The 18085-nt window shown below is 40.4% G+C and overlaps 2 protein-coding genes across 5 annotated transcripts in view; both read right to left on the bottom strand.

Annotated features, from left to right (window-relative positions):
- The window catches only part of RNF19A (ring finger protein 19A, RBR E3 ubiquitin protein ligase), a 1069816-nt gene that overhangs the window by 292068 nt on the left and 759663 nt on the right, over positions 1-18085 (bottom strand). The window lies entirely within an intron of this gene.
- ANKRD46 (ankyrin repeat domain 46) overlaps positions 1-18085 on the bottom strand; it is a 44945-nt gene that overhangs the window by 11635 nt on the left and 15225 nt on the right. For 2 of the 4 annotated variants that reach the window (NM_001243356.1, XM_005662942.4), the window contains exon 2: positions 795-895. The gene's annotated coding sequence lies outside the window, so the exon portion shown is untranslated. Of the gene's footprint in view, positions 1-661; positions 896-18085 lie in introns of all 4 variants that reach the window. The other 2 variants (XM_013996571.3, XM_085020350.1) reach the window with 1 other exon arrangement.

The following is an 18085-nucleotide window of genomic DNA, read 5'->3' as shown; positions in this document are numbered from 1 at the left end:
CAATCCGGCGTTGCCGTGAGCTGTGGTGTAGGCTGCAGATGCGGCTCGGATCCCGCATTGCTGTGGCTCTGGCGTAGGCTGGTGGCTACGGCTCCAATTCGACCCCTAGCCTGAGAACCTCCATATGCCGTGGGAGCAGCCCAAGAAATAGCAAAAAAAAAAAAAGAAAAAAAAAAAAAAAAAAGAAGGGGGAAATGTGCTTGTGATTAAAAATTATAGAGATAAAAAATAAGATATCAGATTATGCCACTATGTAATAGCATTTTTTTAAAGAAATTAGCTGAAATGGGAGGACATCTCAGAAAAAATAGTCAAGAATTCTCTTTCAAAGGCAATCTCCCTATTTTTCCCTAGAGTATCCATTGGATTGGATCATAAAAAAGACAAACGTATCACAAATTTTTTAAAAATTAAAATACCACATACCAAGAGCTTTTCAAGAGGTAATGTGCTTTGGTTAAATTCTCTAAGAACAGAAAATGAAAAACAATCTACTTGGTTTTTTTTGGTTCAAACACAGTAAGAATTCTTGTGGTTTGCAGACTGAGATTCTTTTGAATGTTGGCTCCGTAAAAGGACGAGCCTTTCTCATCTATTTTTAAAGTCAGAATAAGCACAGTGTATTTTGTGAGTTTCTTGGTGTCCTTGATAAACTACTCACCTCCAAATTTAATAAGCTCAATGATAGATACCATCTTTCATCTTGATCACAGAACTGAATCTGCCCATAAGCAAGGCCACAGTTTATTGAAGCCTTCACATATTGTGAGGAAGTCCACAGGAAAAATACTCACGTAAGCCTTAAGATTAAATTTTTCTTTCAGTGGTCACGCGGAAGTTTCTCTGAATTCTTAAGAGGTTTCAACGGAATATGTGGAAATGCACCAGCCAGGATCTGTAGTAAATAAAAAATAGTTATATCAAAGATGCGGCATGAAAAAGGACTTGCTGTTCTACTAAACAGAGACAAACGAGAGGAACCTATAGAAACTTTCCAGGAAAATCTATGGGTAAGGCAACAAATTAGGAGGCTATAAAGTCACCAACGAGTAATGACGTGGTGAAAGGAAGAACAGAGGGGCTTACTAAGGAGCAGCTCTGTTGCCCACAAATAAGAAAGCCCTGTCCGAAAGGTCAGAGTCAGATCTTGTCATCAGTAGAGGAGAAACGGGACTCTGAAAATTCACTCTAAGTTACTAGGATTTGGAATGCATATTTTTCACATTATAAATGGTGGCTCAGGTTAGCTCACTAAAGCAATTTCAGAGGAAAAATGCTATGTGCAGTGAGGGATACAAGTAAAAACAACCAGTGTGTGTGTTTAAACTAAACAGGTACATATAAGAAAAAAATATTTATCTGTCTTGCATGCTGGTACTTAAATCTCCTCCTGAGACTGTCCCTCCACTTTTTCTTTTCAGTGTGAGGGAAAAACCGGCTCAGATCTACCTGCAGTCTTTTCCACGTGCCTGACCTGCCCCTCCTGCACTGCGGCTTTTGCTGGGACCCCCTCGGGCTTCCCCTCTGGGCAATGAGAGACATTTGGAGTCCCCTGTCTGTCCCACTGCACTCTTCTCTTGAGGAGATGCGGGAGGGATGGGGTCACAGCCAGCCAGTATAGACCACAAAAAACCAACAGTAATTGGTTAGACAAATACTTACTGTGTAACCCAAATGTGTCAGATACCATGCTAAATTTGAGAATATAAAGTATAAATCCCAAATTTATAGTTCCTGCTGAAATGGATGACATTTACTGGTCATTCACATTGTTATCAGGTCCCTTTAAATAATACTATATAGGGAAATAATTCATGGGATTTTAGGACGCTCCATTGACTATACGTAAGTCAGGGTATATCATTAGGGCTCTCAGTGCGAGGCTGCAAGTGGAGACCAGGGCTGACAAACCGCGTGTGAGGACCAGTCCCCCAACACCTCAACAGACACCACGATGACAGGACAATATGCAGAATAGCCACCCTCCTCCACTGGTCCCCAGTTCACTGTGATTCTGTAATACCCAACATAGCCAATCTCATATCACTGAGCAACTTAATTCATTTCCTTGAACAAATAATCCGGGTTCACCCAAGGCCTACTATTTTCCTTTCTTGTCCTGCCCACTGGAGCTGAGTCTTCATGACTAAAGCCTCTCTTGAATATCATCTGGCTTTTTCAATGTTAAGATGGTAGTTCCCGTAGTGGCTCAGTGGTTAACAAACCTGATTAGTATCCAAGAGAACGCAGGTTCAATCCCTGGCCTCACTCAGTGGGTTAAGAATCTGGCATTGCCATGAGCTGTGGTGTAGGTGGCAGATGCGGCTCTGATCTGGCGTTGCTGTGGCTGTGGTGTAGGCCCGCAGTTGCAGCTCCGATTAGACCCCTAGCCTGGGACCCTCCATATGACATGGGTGCAGTCTTAGAAAAACAAAAGAAAAAGTAATAATAATAAATAAATAAATTGGAGTTCCCGGCGTGGCTCAGTGGTTCACGAGCCTGACTAGGAACCATGAGGATGCAGGTTTGATCCCTGGCCTTGCTCAGTGGGTTAAGGATCCAGCATTGCTGTGAGCTATGGTGTAGGTCGCAAACGTGGCTCAGATCCTGGTGGCTACAGCTCCGATTGGACCCCTAGCCTGGGAACCTCCATGTGCCGCAAGAGTGACCTTAGAAAAGGCAAAAAGACAAAATAAATAAATAAATAAATAAAATGGTACAGGGTTATTCTGGAAACAGTAGGGTTTATGTTATGAGAAGGACAAGTGTTGCTTTTTGTTTGTGGAGATAAAATTACAAATTATATGGTTATGCTCCCCAAGTAATTCTAATGTTTCAATTAAATCCATTAGAATAACTACTCCTTGCAAGTTTTTTTTGATATGACAAGGTGCCATAAGAAAATAAACTTGATCCAATTAAAATTATGTGATTTCAAACTCAACATTACATAAATTCGTTGGACCTAATTATTACAAACCTGCCAAGAAAATGTCCAAGACCCTAAATCCAATTACTAGAAATTTATTAATAGCTTCCCCAAGTTATAGAAATGAGTAAAAATCAGGACATGTATTAACTATTGTCCACAGGGTGGAGAGGACTAAAGGTTTCTTTTCTTTTTTTGCTTTTTAGGGCCGCACCTGCAGCACATGGAAGTTCTCAGGCTAGGAGTCGAATCGGAGCTGCAGCTGCTGGCCTACAGCAATACCAGATCTGAGCTGCATCTGTGACCTACACCACAGCTCACAGCAATGCTGGATCCTTAACCCACTGAGCAAGGCCAGGGATCGAACCCACATCCTCATGGATACTAGTCGGCTTCGTTACTGCTGAGCCACAACAGGAATTCTAAGGTTTTTTAAAGTAAACTTTCTTTTGAGATAATTGTACATTCGAATTCAGCTGTAAGAAATAATACAGAGAGATCCTGTGTACCTTTTACCCAATTTCCCCTGATGGTAACAGAGAGTAAAACAATATCACAACCAGGATACTGCCACTGTTACAGTCAAGATACAGGACATCTCCACCCCTACCAGGATCCCTCCTACGGCCACACCTACACCTCTTCTGCCCCCACCCCTCCTTACCCCTGGCAACCACTACCATCTCCCATTTCTGTAACTGGGTCATTTCAAGAATGTTATATAAAGAGTAAATGGAATGGTATGCGGAATGGATGGTCAAAGAGACCTGCTGTTATAGCACAGGGGATTCTACTCAATATTCTGTGATCGGAGTTCCTGTCGTGGCTCAGTGGTTAATGAATCCGACTAGGAACCATGAGGTTGCGGGTTCGGTCCCTGCCCTTGCTCAGTGGGTTAACGATCCGGTGTCGCCGTGAGCTGTGGTGTAGGTTGCAGACGCGGCTCGGATCCTGAGTTGCTGTGGCTCTGGCGTAGGCCAGTGGCTACAGCTCCGATTCGACCCCTAGCCTGGGAACCTCCATATGCCGCGGGAGCGGCCCAAAGAAATAGCAAAAAAAAAAAGACAAATATTCTGTGATCATCTGCATGGAAATGAATATGTGTATATGTATAACTGAGTCGCTTCGCTGTACAGCAGAAATCATTACAACATTGCAAATCAACTATACTTCAATAAAAAAAAAATTATTTTGTCTTTTTAGGGCCGCACCGATGGCATATGGAGATTCCCAGGCTTGGGGTTGAATCCGAGCTGTAGCCCCCAGCCTACACCACAGCCACAGCAATGCGGGATCTGAGCCGTGTCTGTGACCTACACCACAGCTCATGGCAACACCAGATCCTTAACCAACCCACAGAGCAAAGCCAGGGACTGAACCTGCATCCTCATGGATACTAGTCAGATTCATTTCCACTGAGCCATCATGGGAACTCCCCTTCAATAAAATGTTAAAAAAGAATATTATATAAACAGAGCCATATAGTATGTAACTTTGGGGGATTTTTTTTTTTCCCATTCAATATAATTCTCTGAACATTTATAATGCTGACTAGTATTCCCTGGCATTGCTGTACCAGAGTTTAACTGTCCACCTACTGAAGGATATCTGGTTATCTCTCCAGGTTTTGGATGTATTCCAGCTTCTAAAATACTCAGGTACATATTTTTACATCAGTGCAAGTCTTCATTTTTCTGGGATAAATGGCCAGGAGTGCAAATTCTGGGTCATATGGAGATGTAAAGATTCTGATGAAAAGACTCTTGAGTCTGAAGGTGCTTATCTTCCTCGTTTCAAAAAAAAAAAAAAAAAAAGAAAGAAAAAGAAAAAGAAAGAACAAAAAGAAAGAAACTAAGGTCTTCTTAACTTAACCTCTCTGAGGTCATTTTTTTGGTGCTAGGAGAGTGAGAGGTTCTTTATGGAAGGGTCTGTGGGACCCAGCACTGGAGGGGCTCAGGTGGAAGCCCTGGTATTTACCAAAGGGAATGTGTCATAAGAACCATTCCACAAGTAGAGTTAGAGGCACTAATGTGTGATATCTTTCCAAATTCATAGAAGGTTGGGTCTGTCACCCTGTGAGCAGACCTGAGCATACTGAGCAGACCTGAAAGCTGGGGAAAGCAGGAGGGAGAGGGACATGATACAGTCTGACTCTCTTGAGAGGGGCTACTTTTAGGTGTGTACAGCACTCTACAGACAGTTTTTCTACAGTCAGATGGTAAAAGAGCTTGGCTCCTAATCTGGAGCTATAATGCTTGGGTTTGAACCCCATTTCAGCTACTTAACTAGCTGTATGGCTTAAGCTCCTCCAAAATACAGTTACTACCCTCCCAAGGCTGGGCACAGCTCTGAGACGAGCCCTTGCCTGTACTCTAGTTCGCATAGGACATTTATGCCCTGGTAAACAAGAGTTTCTAGGAGTTCCTGTTGTGGCACAGTGGAAACGAATCTAAGAACCATGAGGTTGCAGGTTTGATCCCTGGCCTCGCTCAGTGGGTTAGGGATCTGGGCGTTTCCGTGAGCTGTGGTGTAGGTTGAAGATGCGACTCAGATATGACTTTGCTGTGGCTGTGGTGTAGGCTGGCAGCTGTAGCTCTGACTGGACCCCTAGTCTGGGAACTTCCATATGCTGCATGTGTGGCCCTAAAAAGCAAAAAAAAAAAATAAAATAAAAATAAAAAAATAAAAAAAATTGTTTCTAACAACTAGGTGAACTAGGTGACCTCTAGTTGGACTTCCAGGAAGGAAAAAGAGAACTGGCTCCTGGCAGACAAGAAACCACCAGAACAGTCAAGCCTCAAAAAGTTCTCTGGTTATTCACCATAGCCTGATTCTGGTTCCTAAGGGACAATATCCATTAGGGACAGTGTCCAATGACTAGTTCAGAGGCTCACCCCCTGGGATTGTTAAAGCAGGACTTTGGGGGTTAGGTCCTCGGGGGCCTGCCTAGCTTGGCATTTATTTTATTTTTTTAGCTATTTCTTGGGCCGCTCCCGTGGCATATGGAGGTTCCCAGGCTAGGGGTGGAATTGGAGCTGTAGCCACTGGCCTACGCCAGAGCCACAGCAACTCAGGATCCAAGCCGCGTCTGCAACCTACACCACAGTTCACGGCGACACCGGATCGTTAACCCACTGAGCAAGGGCAGGGACCGAACCGGCAACCTTATGGTTCCTAGTCGGATTCGTTAACCACTACGCCACAACGGGAACTCCAGCTTAGCATTTAAAATTCGATAACTCCATGCTATGTGGTATTGCCCAGGAAACAGCATGAGGATGGAGTCACTCATTCTTTGGGACAGGGCAGTTACACAGATCTCAGTAACAAGGGCTCCAAACAGGCCTCGTCTCAACCCACATAAGAGATTGATAATGAGGTTCCAGTGAAAGCTTTTGAATCATCCACCTAATAAGAAAGTTCTAGTTGATACTCTTTTTTGCTATAGTTTATATTTTTCTTCTATGTTAAATTAGGTCAATTTACACAACCTTGAGACAGTATTCTCGATGGTTAAGAACTGATAGAGAAAACACACTCTACTTTATCATATAGCACAGCTTTAAACTGGTCTTCTATATCCAATATCACCAACCACACATAATTTTTTTTTATTTTTCAACTTGAAAGGTCACTGGGGAAAGACAAGACTAAGTAGCACATTCTTGGTTCAAATGGACGACAGTCTTATGCCTACATAGTAACCTTGATCAGAGATCAAAGCACCAGACACTGCAACAAAATCTGAAGAAAAAAAAAATGGCATATCTGAAGAGATACCCTTATTACCTGCATTTTCTTTTCTTTTTTTTCCTTTTTGCTTTTTTGGGCTGCAATTGTGGTACATGGAAGTTCCCAGGCTAGGGGTTGATTTGGAGCTGCAACTGCTGGCCTATACCACGGCTCACGGCAATGCTGGATCCTTAACCCACTGAGTGAGGCCAGGGATCGAAGCTGCAACCTCATGGATACTAGTTGGATTCATAACCCACTGAGCCACAACAGGAACTCTGTATTACTTGCATTTTTTAATATCAAAGGAAAGTACTAAAACTGAGAATGACATAGAGTAAATGGCACCCCAAAAATCAGGATTTACCATACCCTACTTGGTTACTCTTACCCTTTTAAAAGATACATTTTTTTAAAAAAGATATAAAAATAACCTCCAAGAATCATAAAATAAGAACTTTCAATGAATTCATTAAATCCTAACTGCTTGCTAATCCAGAGATATCAGGAAAGGGAAAAAAAAAAAAAAAACTATCTAAAAGAAATTTAGCTAGGCAAGCAAAAATTTTGACAGCAATTTAAACCCCTTCCCAAAACATTCTAGAAGACAAAAAATGTGTCTGATCTTATACCCTGGCAAATTACACAGTGCCTGGTACCCTGTTTCTTGAATCTAGACATGAGAGAGTCCAGTAATTCTTGGCTGAATGTACACTCAATGCAATAGGATTTTACTTATTAAAAACATTTTAATAAATGCTCTGGCGGCATATGGAAGTTCCCAGGCTAGGGGTCTAATTGGAGTTGTAGCCGCTGGCCTACACCACAGCCACAGCAACACCAGATCTGAGCTGCAACCTACACCACAGCTCACGGCAAGGCCAGATCCTTAACCCACTGAGCGAGGCCAGGGGTCGAACCTGAAACCTCATGGTTGCTAGTCGGATTTGTTAACCACTGAGCCAAGTGGTTTTATTTTTAGCTGCGCCTTGTGGCATGCAAAAGTTCCTGGGCTAGGGATCAAACCTGAGGCACAGCAGTAACTCAAGCCATAGCAGTGACAATGCTGAGTCCTTAACCACTAGGCTACCAGGGAACTCCTACAACAGGGTTTTAAAGTAACATTTTTTTTTCTTATGAGTAGTTCTACAGTTCATCGTAAAATTCTTAAGCAAATAAATACGAACAAAGAAAAAAAATAAGTTACCCCAATTCCCACCAAATAGAAATAACTACCATTAATATTTTGGTGCATGGTCTTAGCGCTTTTTTCTTGAGATGAATATATATACTTAATTCATATTATGGATTATTAATGTTAAACTTTTTTACTTAACTATATTGTGAATATTCGTCCATGGTTACCAGTTTTTTATAACAATTTTAATGGTTGTATTCCTTCGTATGCCTATACCATAACTTTCTTATTGAATTCCTTAGCACGTTAAAAAAGAATTCACCCTGTAATTTTTCCAATTATTACACAGGTTCAAAGTAATTGATATTTAAACCAATCAAAACAGAGATAGTCTGAGAGAAATTTAAAATAATATTTTTGGTCAAAATTTGATTGTCACAATGGATTTTTAGGCAATGTATTTAAAAGGTATGACACAGATGGGTTTCACTATGACATATGGTTGTGGAATCAGTTTCATTTCTTTATTGGCAAATAGTTTTACTGTTACAGCAGTCTTGATGCAATGTTTGCTCTTTTTACGATAAAACTTCCAAGATTCTATTCTACAGTTCATCTTTTTTTTTTTTCTTTTTATGGCTGCTCCTGTGGCATATGGAAATTCCCAGGCTAAGGGGTGAACCGGAGCTGCAGCTGAGCCCTACGTCACAGCCACAGCAACAATGAACTGGAGCCACATCTGGGACCTATGCCTCAGTTTGGAGCAATGAGGATCCTTAACCCCACGAGCCAGGTCAGGAATTAAACCTGCATCCCCACAGACACTGTGTCAGGTTCTTAACTGCTGAGCCACATGGGAACTCCTAGAGTTCATTTCCCCCCCACCCCACAGTTATCTTAAACTAATCTGGCTTTAAGATCTTTATTTATCTATTTCTTTGAAGACTGTCTTAGAAGGGTCTGAGAGTCACATAGATCTTAAGCGCTAGGACTCTGAATTGTAACTTTTGAGGTATCAAAGACTTTGAGGTACCAAAACCTTTGATGTACCAAAACAAAGGCAAAAAAAAATGTGAATATTTACTGTGAGCCACAAGGGAACTCCAAAAGTAAACTTTTTAAACCGAGGAAAAACAATAAATATCTGGAAATGTTTCATAACAGGAAGTGTCAGTCTAGCACATATATTCTGAATTAACTCTTTGCAATAATCTCAAAGTAAAATCTTTTAAGTGTGAGAAAACAAAAGAAAATACTTAGAACCTCTTCCACTTTACAGAGCATGGCTACACTGCTGGATTCATTATTCTCAAGTATTTCTTAACTTGTTGGGATAGTGAGAAAACACTTGCCTAAATTTTTATTTCTCCATCAGGAAATCAAAACACACCAAACAAGAATTTCTGATACATATCTGCTTCAATTTTTATATTACTCACTCTTTTTTGCATTATTAAAATGTAGTTACAATTCAAATTTCAGAAAGATAGTGGCCTAAAATAACTAAAAATTAATTTTCACAAAGAAAATACTGTTTATTTTATTCTGATGTTTTTCAGTATTTTCCAAAATTTTTACTGCATAATCTTACCATGTTTAAAATTCTTAGCAAATGGCTTCTTCTCCTTCTTCTCCTAGAAGTTTCCAATTTGTAATTATACAATATACATTTAAATAAGCATTGAAAGATTGATCTAAAGTCTTTCATGCACATGTACTACTTTTATAATAAAGTTACTTGCTTTTTTTAAAAAATCGGGTTTTTTCATCTATAGCAGTGTTTTATTTACATGGCCAAATGGTGCCACCTTGTGGCCCACCTGGGCATCGAGAGCAAATTGAGAATCTAGTACTGGTATAAAATAAAAGGAGTATGGGGGCCTTTGAAGTTCCTCTTCATTTCACAGATACCTATTATAACTCTCACTCGTTCTGAAACTGTTCGGAATTGAGATGAAGTTCAACACTTCTTACAAATGAAAAGTTTACCTAATATAATGCTATATGTTAATTACGTCTCAATGGAAGGAAAGAAGGGAGGGAAAGAAAGAAAAGAAAAAGAAGGATGGGAGGAAGGTCTGGGCCTATTAAAAAAAAAAAAAAAAAAAGTCGAGGAGTTTCCTTCGTGGCTCAGTGGTTAACAAACCTGACTAGGATCCATGAGGACGCAGGTTCGATCCCTGGTCTCGCTTAGTGGGTTAAGAATCCGGTGTTGCCATGAGCTGTAGTGTAGGTCGCAGACACGGCTTGGATTCTGCGTTGCTGGGGCTGTGGTGTAGGCCAGAGGCTACAGCTTCGATTCGACCCCTAACCTGAGAACCTTCATATGCCCCAGGTGCGGCACTAAAATAGCATTAAAAAAAAAAAAAATCTGGGAGTTCCCACTGTGGGAGCCTGGTAATGAACCTAACTAGGATCTATGAGGTTTCGTGTTCGATCTCTGGACCTGCTCAGTAGTTAAGGATCTGGCATTGCTGTGAGCTGTGGTGTAGGTCACAGATGCAGCTTGGATCTGGCATTGCTGTGGCTGTGGCGTTGGCCAGCAGTTGTAGTTCTGATTCGTAACCTAGCCTGGGAACTTCCATATGCTGCAATCGGGGCCCTAAAAGAAAAAGAAAAGAAGATCTAAACCTCATTAAACCCACCTTCATTTATACAGAATTGTTGAAGTGCTACAAGAATGACATTCCTACTTATTTATTTATTTGGTGTTGTTTAAAAATACAGGAATTACAACTTTTATAAAATTATTCCTTATTTTCTAAATAGTCCACAAAATTTAACCTGACTTCACCTCAAATAGTTTGAAGGCACAAGACTATGTTCTTACGAGAAATTTAAGTATTACTATGAAATTTTTACAGCTGTAAGGGCCATCCAGGATCATCTAACCTGAATCATCTAATTCGATCTCCCTGTTTTACAGGAAAGGCTACTGAGAGCCAGAGAGACCATTAACTGTACAACCATCATCTCTAAGGTTCTAGCCTTATTCATGATTTATGGTAGAAATATAAGGTACATCATCTTCAACATAACGGGTTTTCACAATTCTCCTATAATATGTTTCCATTCGTGCTCCAAATTATGTGCTAGATGAAGCTATCATTTACTGCATCCTTAATATAAATGTCCCATTCCAGTGACATAAGATGGTGGACATTCGACTATACAACCCTAGGCTATACAACCCCAGAGAGGATCTAGTAAGCGTCTCTGAGGTGTAGTCTGATTGCTTGTGAAGGCAGGCTAATCACTCTAGTCCAGGCTCTATGATGTTTATACTCGTGGCCTAGGTAGATCCTTAGAATTCAGGAATTCCCTACACATCACTATTAGACCCACATCTTACCCCATTCATTCCAAACCCTAAGGACCCTAAGAATATACAGTGAAAAAATGACTGAAAAAAGGCCTAAGGGCCTAACTTAACCAAATCCTTAGAAATGGCATGTTTATGTATAGACACCTTATGGAGTGTCAGGTATTTCCTCTTTCTCCCCCCTGGAAATAAGAATTAAGGAGGAGACCTTTGGTAGGAAGTGAGTACAGAGTTTTAGTAAAAGAGCTGAGGAGTATCTGAGGCTTTAGAGGGAGGCTTAGGAGTTCCCACCATGGCTCAGCAGTAATGAACCCGACTAGTGTCCATGAGAAGTGGGTTCCATCCCTGGCCTCACTCAGGGGGTTAAGGATCTGGCATTGCCATGAGCTGTGGTGTAAGTTGCCAACTTGGCTTGGATCCTGCGTTGCTGTGGCTGTGGCACAGGCTGGCAGCTACAGCTCTGTTTTGACCCCTATCCTGGGAACCTCCATATGCCACAGGTGTGGCCCTTAAAAGATAAATAAATAAATAAATAGAACCTTAATTCTTTTCCTGCTATCTCTCCTTTGGACTGTGGTAGCCTATTTGGTAGCCTATTTGGGGGAGGTACCTTTTGATACCCCAAGAAAAGAAAGGAGTGAGGTATATGCTTAGAAATGGCTCTGGGTTCAAGAACGAAATAAGAATTTTTTTTTTTCCTACAAGGTTTTTAATGTTTTTTTTTATTCCCAGCTCGTGAGGATAAAAATAAGCAAAGGGTTACAAGGAGAAGTTGTATTTTTGGGCTGGAGATTTCCTTACGCTGCCACTTAGGAACCTAAGTGGTAGGGCAAGAAGTGGGAGTTGCCAGTACTGTAAAGCAGAAGTGAATCAGCAGTCCTCACAGCTTTGTCGCTTCTTAAGAGCGGAACAGTAATTTCAAGTTGGGACAATAAATCCAGCAATCCTCTTTCTGACAGAGCCCTGGCCCCCACACAGCCTCTCCTGGTAAAATGGCAGATGTGGAAGGTGGCTCAAGTTTACATCTGTATACTCAGGTTCTAGGGACCTTTTCAGAAACGGGAATAGGGGCTGACAAATCCGCCGTATCAGTTTCCCATGGAACTATTCTGATGGACCGCCCAAGACCACCAGGTCACTGTGACCACCAAGGGAAGGAGTGGTCAGGGATGAAGGGCTGCACATTTTAATATCTACATGGCTCTTGTAGATTAGCTCTCTTTTGGGAAATGTCATCTCAATAGAGTGTTTTTCCTTAACACTGTCAATTAAAATTGTTTGCTAGATTTAGCAAATACAACCTTCATTTTCCTTCTGGTCCTTATTTTTGGTCTCTCGAAATGATTTAGCATTTTGTCATTTGGCCTGTGACAGATAGTAAGGAGACTGGGAATAATATGGCAAATGCCATCATTTAAAAAAAATTTTTTTTTCTGTATGAACTGTAGATAGCGTCATGATGTACTATAAAATTGTTAGAGTTCTTTTTTAAAACGGTGAACAACTGCTACTTTAAACTTTTCTCCTTGTACTCCAGAGAACTGCATTGTCAAGCAAAGATAATTATGATAAGAAAATTATTCTTTAAAATACTATGAAAAGATAATTACTTCATGGTCTTCAAACAGCAGATGGGAGAATAAATGTCTTATATTTAGATAAATGAAACAAATTACATTCTCAGAATTAATAAGCTTTGGATTTGGGAAAATGATCTAGGAAATTAGCATCTTAAACTGTAGAAAAGTGTTAAGAACAGATACAAAAACAAACTAAAGGCGGAGTTCATGCAGTGGATCGTTGGCATCTTAGAAGTTCTGGGACACAGACTGGATCCCCAGCCAGGCACAGTGGGTTAGGGATCCGGCATTGCCACAGCTGCAGCTTAAGTCATAACCACAGCTTGGATCTGATTGCTGGCCCAGGAATTCCATATGCCTCCAGGTGGCCAAAGAAAAAACAAAAGAAAAAAATAAACAAAAAGAAATATCTTTCAATTGATATGTGTCCTTTGCCCTAAGGTGAATCTCTAATAGGCAGCATATTGTAGGGTCTTGATTTTTTTATCCTTTGAAAATTATAATGCAATATACAAATATAAGATGCTAAATTTTTTGCTTAGTGTCCCAATAAAAGTTCACTTTAAAAAAGTTTAATCTGGAGTTTCTGTTGTGGCCCAGCAGAAACAAATCTGACTAGGATCCATGAGGATGTGGGTGTGATCCCTGGCCTTGCTCAGTGGGTTGGGGATCCGGCATTACTGTGAGCTGTGGTGTAGGTCGCAGACGTGGCTCAGATATGGCATTGCTGTGGCTGTGGCATAGGGCTAGCATCTACATCTCTGATTTGACCTCTTGCCTGGGAACCGCCACATGCTGGGAGTGTGGCCCTAAAAAGCAAAAAAAAAAAAAAAAAAAAAGTTTAGCCTGAATTAAGGGTAAAAGGATTTCCACATCCTAGGAACAAGTAAAGGGCACTGATGGGAGCAACTCCTAAGACTATGGTGCTCTGAAAGTACAGGGTGAACAGAGAAATCCAAAGAAATGGTAACAGTACTTGGCATGTGTGTACATGGGACAGTTCTATACATAGTCCCATTTAGATATCTTTACCTCATCACATCTAATTCCCACCAAGATCACACACACACACACACACCCCTACACCTCAACAAAAACTCTGTACCACTGATGGAAATTTGAGAGTTGTTTTGTTGGGGTTACTAGAAGGGACTCTAATAACCCAGGCTTCTTTTTTGTTTTTGGCACACCCATGGCACACGGCGGTTCCCTGGCCACCTCACCATAGCAGTGACCCGAGCCACTGCAGTGACAATGCATGATCCTTAACCCGATGAGCCACCTGGGAACTCCAGCCATGTTCATCTTCTCATCCCAATCTTCATGAATATCACTTCCAAGCAAAAAAACCCCCAAAAAACCAAAAAACCAAACAAACAAAAACAAATTTTCTAGTGGCTCCCAAGATCCAAGCATGACTTTTTACGTAATCTATTCTAATAAACTCCTAACCATTCTCCATTTACACCTTCATCACTCTACAATTCATTCTCTCCACAGAAAACAAAATCTTTCAAAAACGCCTATCAGTTCATGTCATTCCTCTGCTTTAAACGGCATCCCAATACATGTAAGATCTTTAAAATCCTTACCATGACCTACAAAAGTCCTGAATGATTTTGTTCCGGCCTCTCTCTCCATTTTCAGCTTTAAACCATCCTGCCTTCTTGCTCTCCATATTCCAGCCCCTCCTGTCTCCTTCATGTTTCCTGAAGCTCTTTTCCGCCTCAAAGGCCCCAGAGAAACTTTTTCTATTGGAATGTACTTCCCTTGGATAGATCTTCACTTGACCGGCTCATTCTCAGCACTCAGGTCTCAGCTCAAATGAACTTACACCCACTTTTCACATCACCCTGTTTACCTCATTCCTGGTTCTTAGCACAATTTATAATTTTATTATTTGCTCATTTGGTTAATCATTTACTGTATTTCCATCTGAAAGTAAGTTCTTTGAGGGCAGGAGCTTGCTTGTCTTGAGGACATGATCCACAGTGTCTAGCAGGGCCTATGACATACTAAGTGCTCAATCCATACTTTTTTGGTTAAATGAATGCATGGTTCAAATGTAAATAATATATGTATTCAAACACACTTTCAATGGAGTCTGGAAATCAGTATACATAAATGCCTAAATGGTGACCACAGGGATGAAGACACTCATTGAAGCTGGATACAGGCTATAACTAAAAATACTAAAAAATGTATGGCCCCCAATGGGACACCAATAAAACTAATAACTGGCAGAATGGGTATCTCAATACTTTATGGAAACATCAGTATTAATACTGGTTATTTTTTTTAATTCAGAATACATGCTTTAACAAGTAAAATTAAATGTTTGATACATCTCAAATAAAAATACATTCAGATCAAATAAAAATATAAATTGATAAAAGCATATAAAAAGGCAAACTGTCATTCTAACACAAATTAGCAGAAAAATAAAATATTATTTAAAAATAAACTGAATAGGAGTTCAGTGGCATTGGTGGCATCTCTGTAGTACCAGGACAGAAGTTCAATCCCCAGCCCAGCACAGTGGGTTAAAGGATCTGGTTTGCCTCAGCTGCGGCATAGGTGGCAACTGTGGCTCAGATCTGGCCCGGGAACTCCATGTGCCACAGGGTGGCCAAAAAAGAAAAAATAAACATAGTAATAATAAAAACACGTAAAAGTGAAGAAAATGGAAACAATCTCAGAAAACTGAAAATGAGGAGTTCCTGTAGTGGCGCATCAGAAACAAATCCGACTAGGAACCATGAGGCTGCACATTCAATCCCTGGCCTCGCTCAGTGGGTTAAGGATCCGGCATTGCTATGAGCTGTGGTGTAGGTCGAAGATGCGGCTCAGATCTGACGTTGCTGTGGCTGTGGTGTAGACCAGCAGCTTAGCTCCAATGTGAACCTTAGCCTGGGAATCTCATACGCCATGAGTGCAGCCCTAAAAAGAAAAGAAAAGAAAAAAAAAAAAAAAGAAAGAAAATTGAAAATGAAAAATGCATCTGAATTTTTTTTTTTTGATAGCACAATTTTACAAGTGCAGTACTAGTACTGCAAATGAGTTGTGAGCTATTTTTGTGTGCATTTTTCCAGCTGCTGAAAAGTCTCTCCATATTAACTGGAAACAATATAATGGTAATGTAATTCTACATCTCCTGACTATTTCATCTTCAAATCATTTCATCTCTTTTTTGAGGTCCCACTCTTAATTCTTTATTTTTCCAGAAACTGCATCTTTTTTTTTAAATTTTTATTTTTACAGCATGGGGACCTAGTTACACATACATGTATACATACTATTTCCTCCCATTGTTGTGCTGCGATGTAAGTATCCATACATAGTTCTCAATGCCACACAGCAGGATCTCATTGCTAATCCATTCCAGGAGCAACAGTTTGCATCCGTTAACCCCAAGCTCCCAATCCCTCCTACTCCCTCCCTCTCCCCCCGGGCAGCCACAAGTCTATTCTCCGAGTACATGATTTTCTTTTCTGTGGAAACGTTCACTTGTGCTATATATTAGATTCCAGATATAAGTGATATCATATGGTATTTGCCTTTCTCTTTCTGACTGATTTCACTCAGTATGAGAGTCTCTAGTTCCATCCATGTTGCTGCAAATGGCATTATGTCATTCTTTTTTATGGCTGAGTAGTATTCCATTGCGTATATATACCACATCTTCCTAATCCAATCATCTGTAGATGGACATTTGGGTTGTTTCCATGTCTTGGCTATTGTGAATAGTGCTGCAATGAACATGTGGGTGCATGTGTCTTTTTTAAGGAAAGTTTTGTCCGGATATATGCCCAAGAGTGGGACTGCTGGGTTATATGATAGGTCTATGTATAGATTTCTATGGTACCTCCATACTGTTCTCCATAGTGGTTGTACCAGCTTACATTCCCACCAACAGTGTAGGAGGGTTCCCTTTTCTCCATACCCCCTCCAGCATTTGTTATTTGTGGAGTTATTAATGATGGCCATTCTGACTGGTGTAAGGTGGTATCTCATGGTAGTTTTGATTTGCATTTCTCTAATAATCAGAGCTGTTGAGTGTTTTTTTATGTGCTTGTTGGCCATCTGTATATTTTCCTTGGAAAATGGTCTATTCAGACCTTTTGCCCATTCTTCCTTTGGGTGGTTTGCTTTTTTGCTGTTGAGTTGTATAAATTGCTTGCATATTGTAGAGATTAAGCCCTTGTCAGCTGCACCGTTTGAAACTATTTCTCCCATTCTGTAAGTTGTCCTTTTGTTTTCTTTTTGGTCTCCTTTGCTGTGCAAAAGCTTGTCAGCTTGGTTAGGTCCCATTGGTTGATTTTTGCTCTTATTTCTGTTGCCTTGGGAGAACGACCTGAGAAAATATTCATGAGGCTGATGTCAGAGAATGTTTTGCCTATGTTCTCTTCCAGGACTTTGATGGTGTCTTGTCTTATATTTAAGTCTTTCAGCCATTTTGAGTTTATTTTTGTGCATGGTGTGAGGCTGTGTTCTAGTTTCATTGCTTTGCATGCAGCTGTCCAGCTTTCCCAGCAATTCTTGCTGAATAGACTTTCTTTTTCCCATTTTATGCTCTTGCCTCCTTTGTCAAAGATTAATTGACCATAGGTGTCAGGGTTTATTTCTGGGTTCTCTATTCTGTTCCAATGGTCTGTATGTCTGTTTTGGTACCAGTACCAGACTGTCTTGATGACTGTGGCTGTCTAATATTGCTTGGGGTCTGGAAGACTTATGCCTCCTGCTTGGTTTTTGTTTCTCGGGATTGCTTTAGCAATTCTGGGTCTTTTATGGTTCCATATAAATTTTTGGATTGTTTGTTCTAGTTCTGTGAAAAATGTCATGGGTAATTTGATAGGGATTACATTGAATCTGTAGATTGCTTTGGGTAGTATGGCCATTTTTACAATGTTCATTTTTCCAATCCAGGAACATGGAATATCCTTCCATTTCTTTACATCTTCTTTAATTTCCTTTATTAATGCCTTATAGTACTCAGCATATAAGTCCTTTATCTCTTTGGTCAGACATATCCCCAGGTATTTGATTTTTGGGGGTGCAATTTTAAAAGGTATCGTATTTTTGCATTCCTTTTCTAATATTTCATTGTTAGTATACAGAAATGCGACTGATTTATGAATGTTAATCTTATATCCTGCTACTTTGCTGAATTTGTTAATCAGTTCAAGTAATTTTTGGGTTGAGTCCTTAGGGTTTTCTATGTATGGTATCATACTGACTGCATACAGTGACAGTTTTATCTCTTCTCTTCCTACTTGGATGCCTTTTATTTCTTTTGTTTGTCTAATTGCTGTGGCTAGGACTTCCAAAACTATGTTGAATAGCAGTGGTGAGAGTGGGCATCCCTGTCTTGTTCCAGATTTCAG

The sequence above is a fragment of the Sus scrofa genome, chromosome 4 (genome assembly GCF_054392235.1).
Source record: "Sus scrofa isolate SSC_HxYL_T2T_F1_AM1 chromosome 4, Sscrofa_HxYL_maternal_Yorkshire_Landrace_v2.0, whole genome shotgun sequence".
Taxonomy (NCBI): Eukaryota; Metazoa; Chordata; class Mammalia; order Artiodactyla; family Suidae; genus Sus; species Sus scrofa.
Note: the sequence above shows the minus strand (reverse complement) of the source record. Positions and strands in the feature narration are given on the sequence as shown.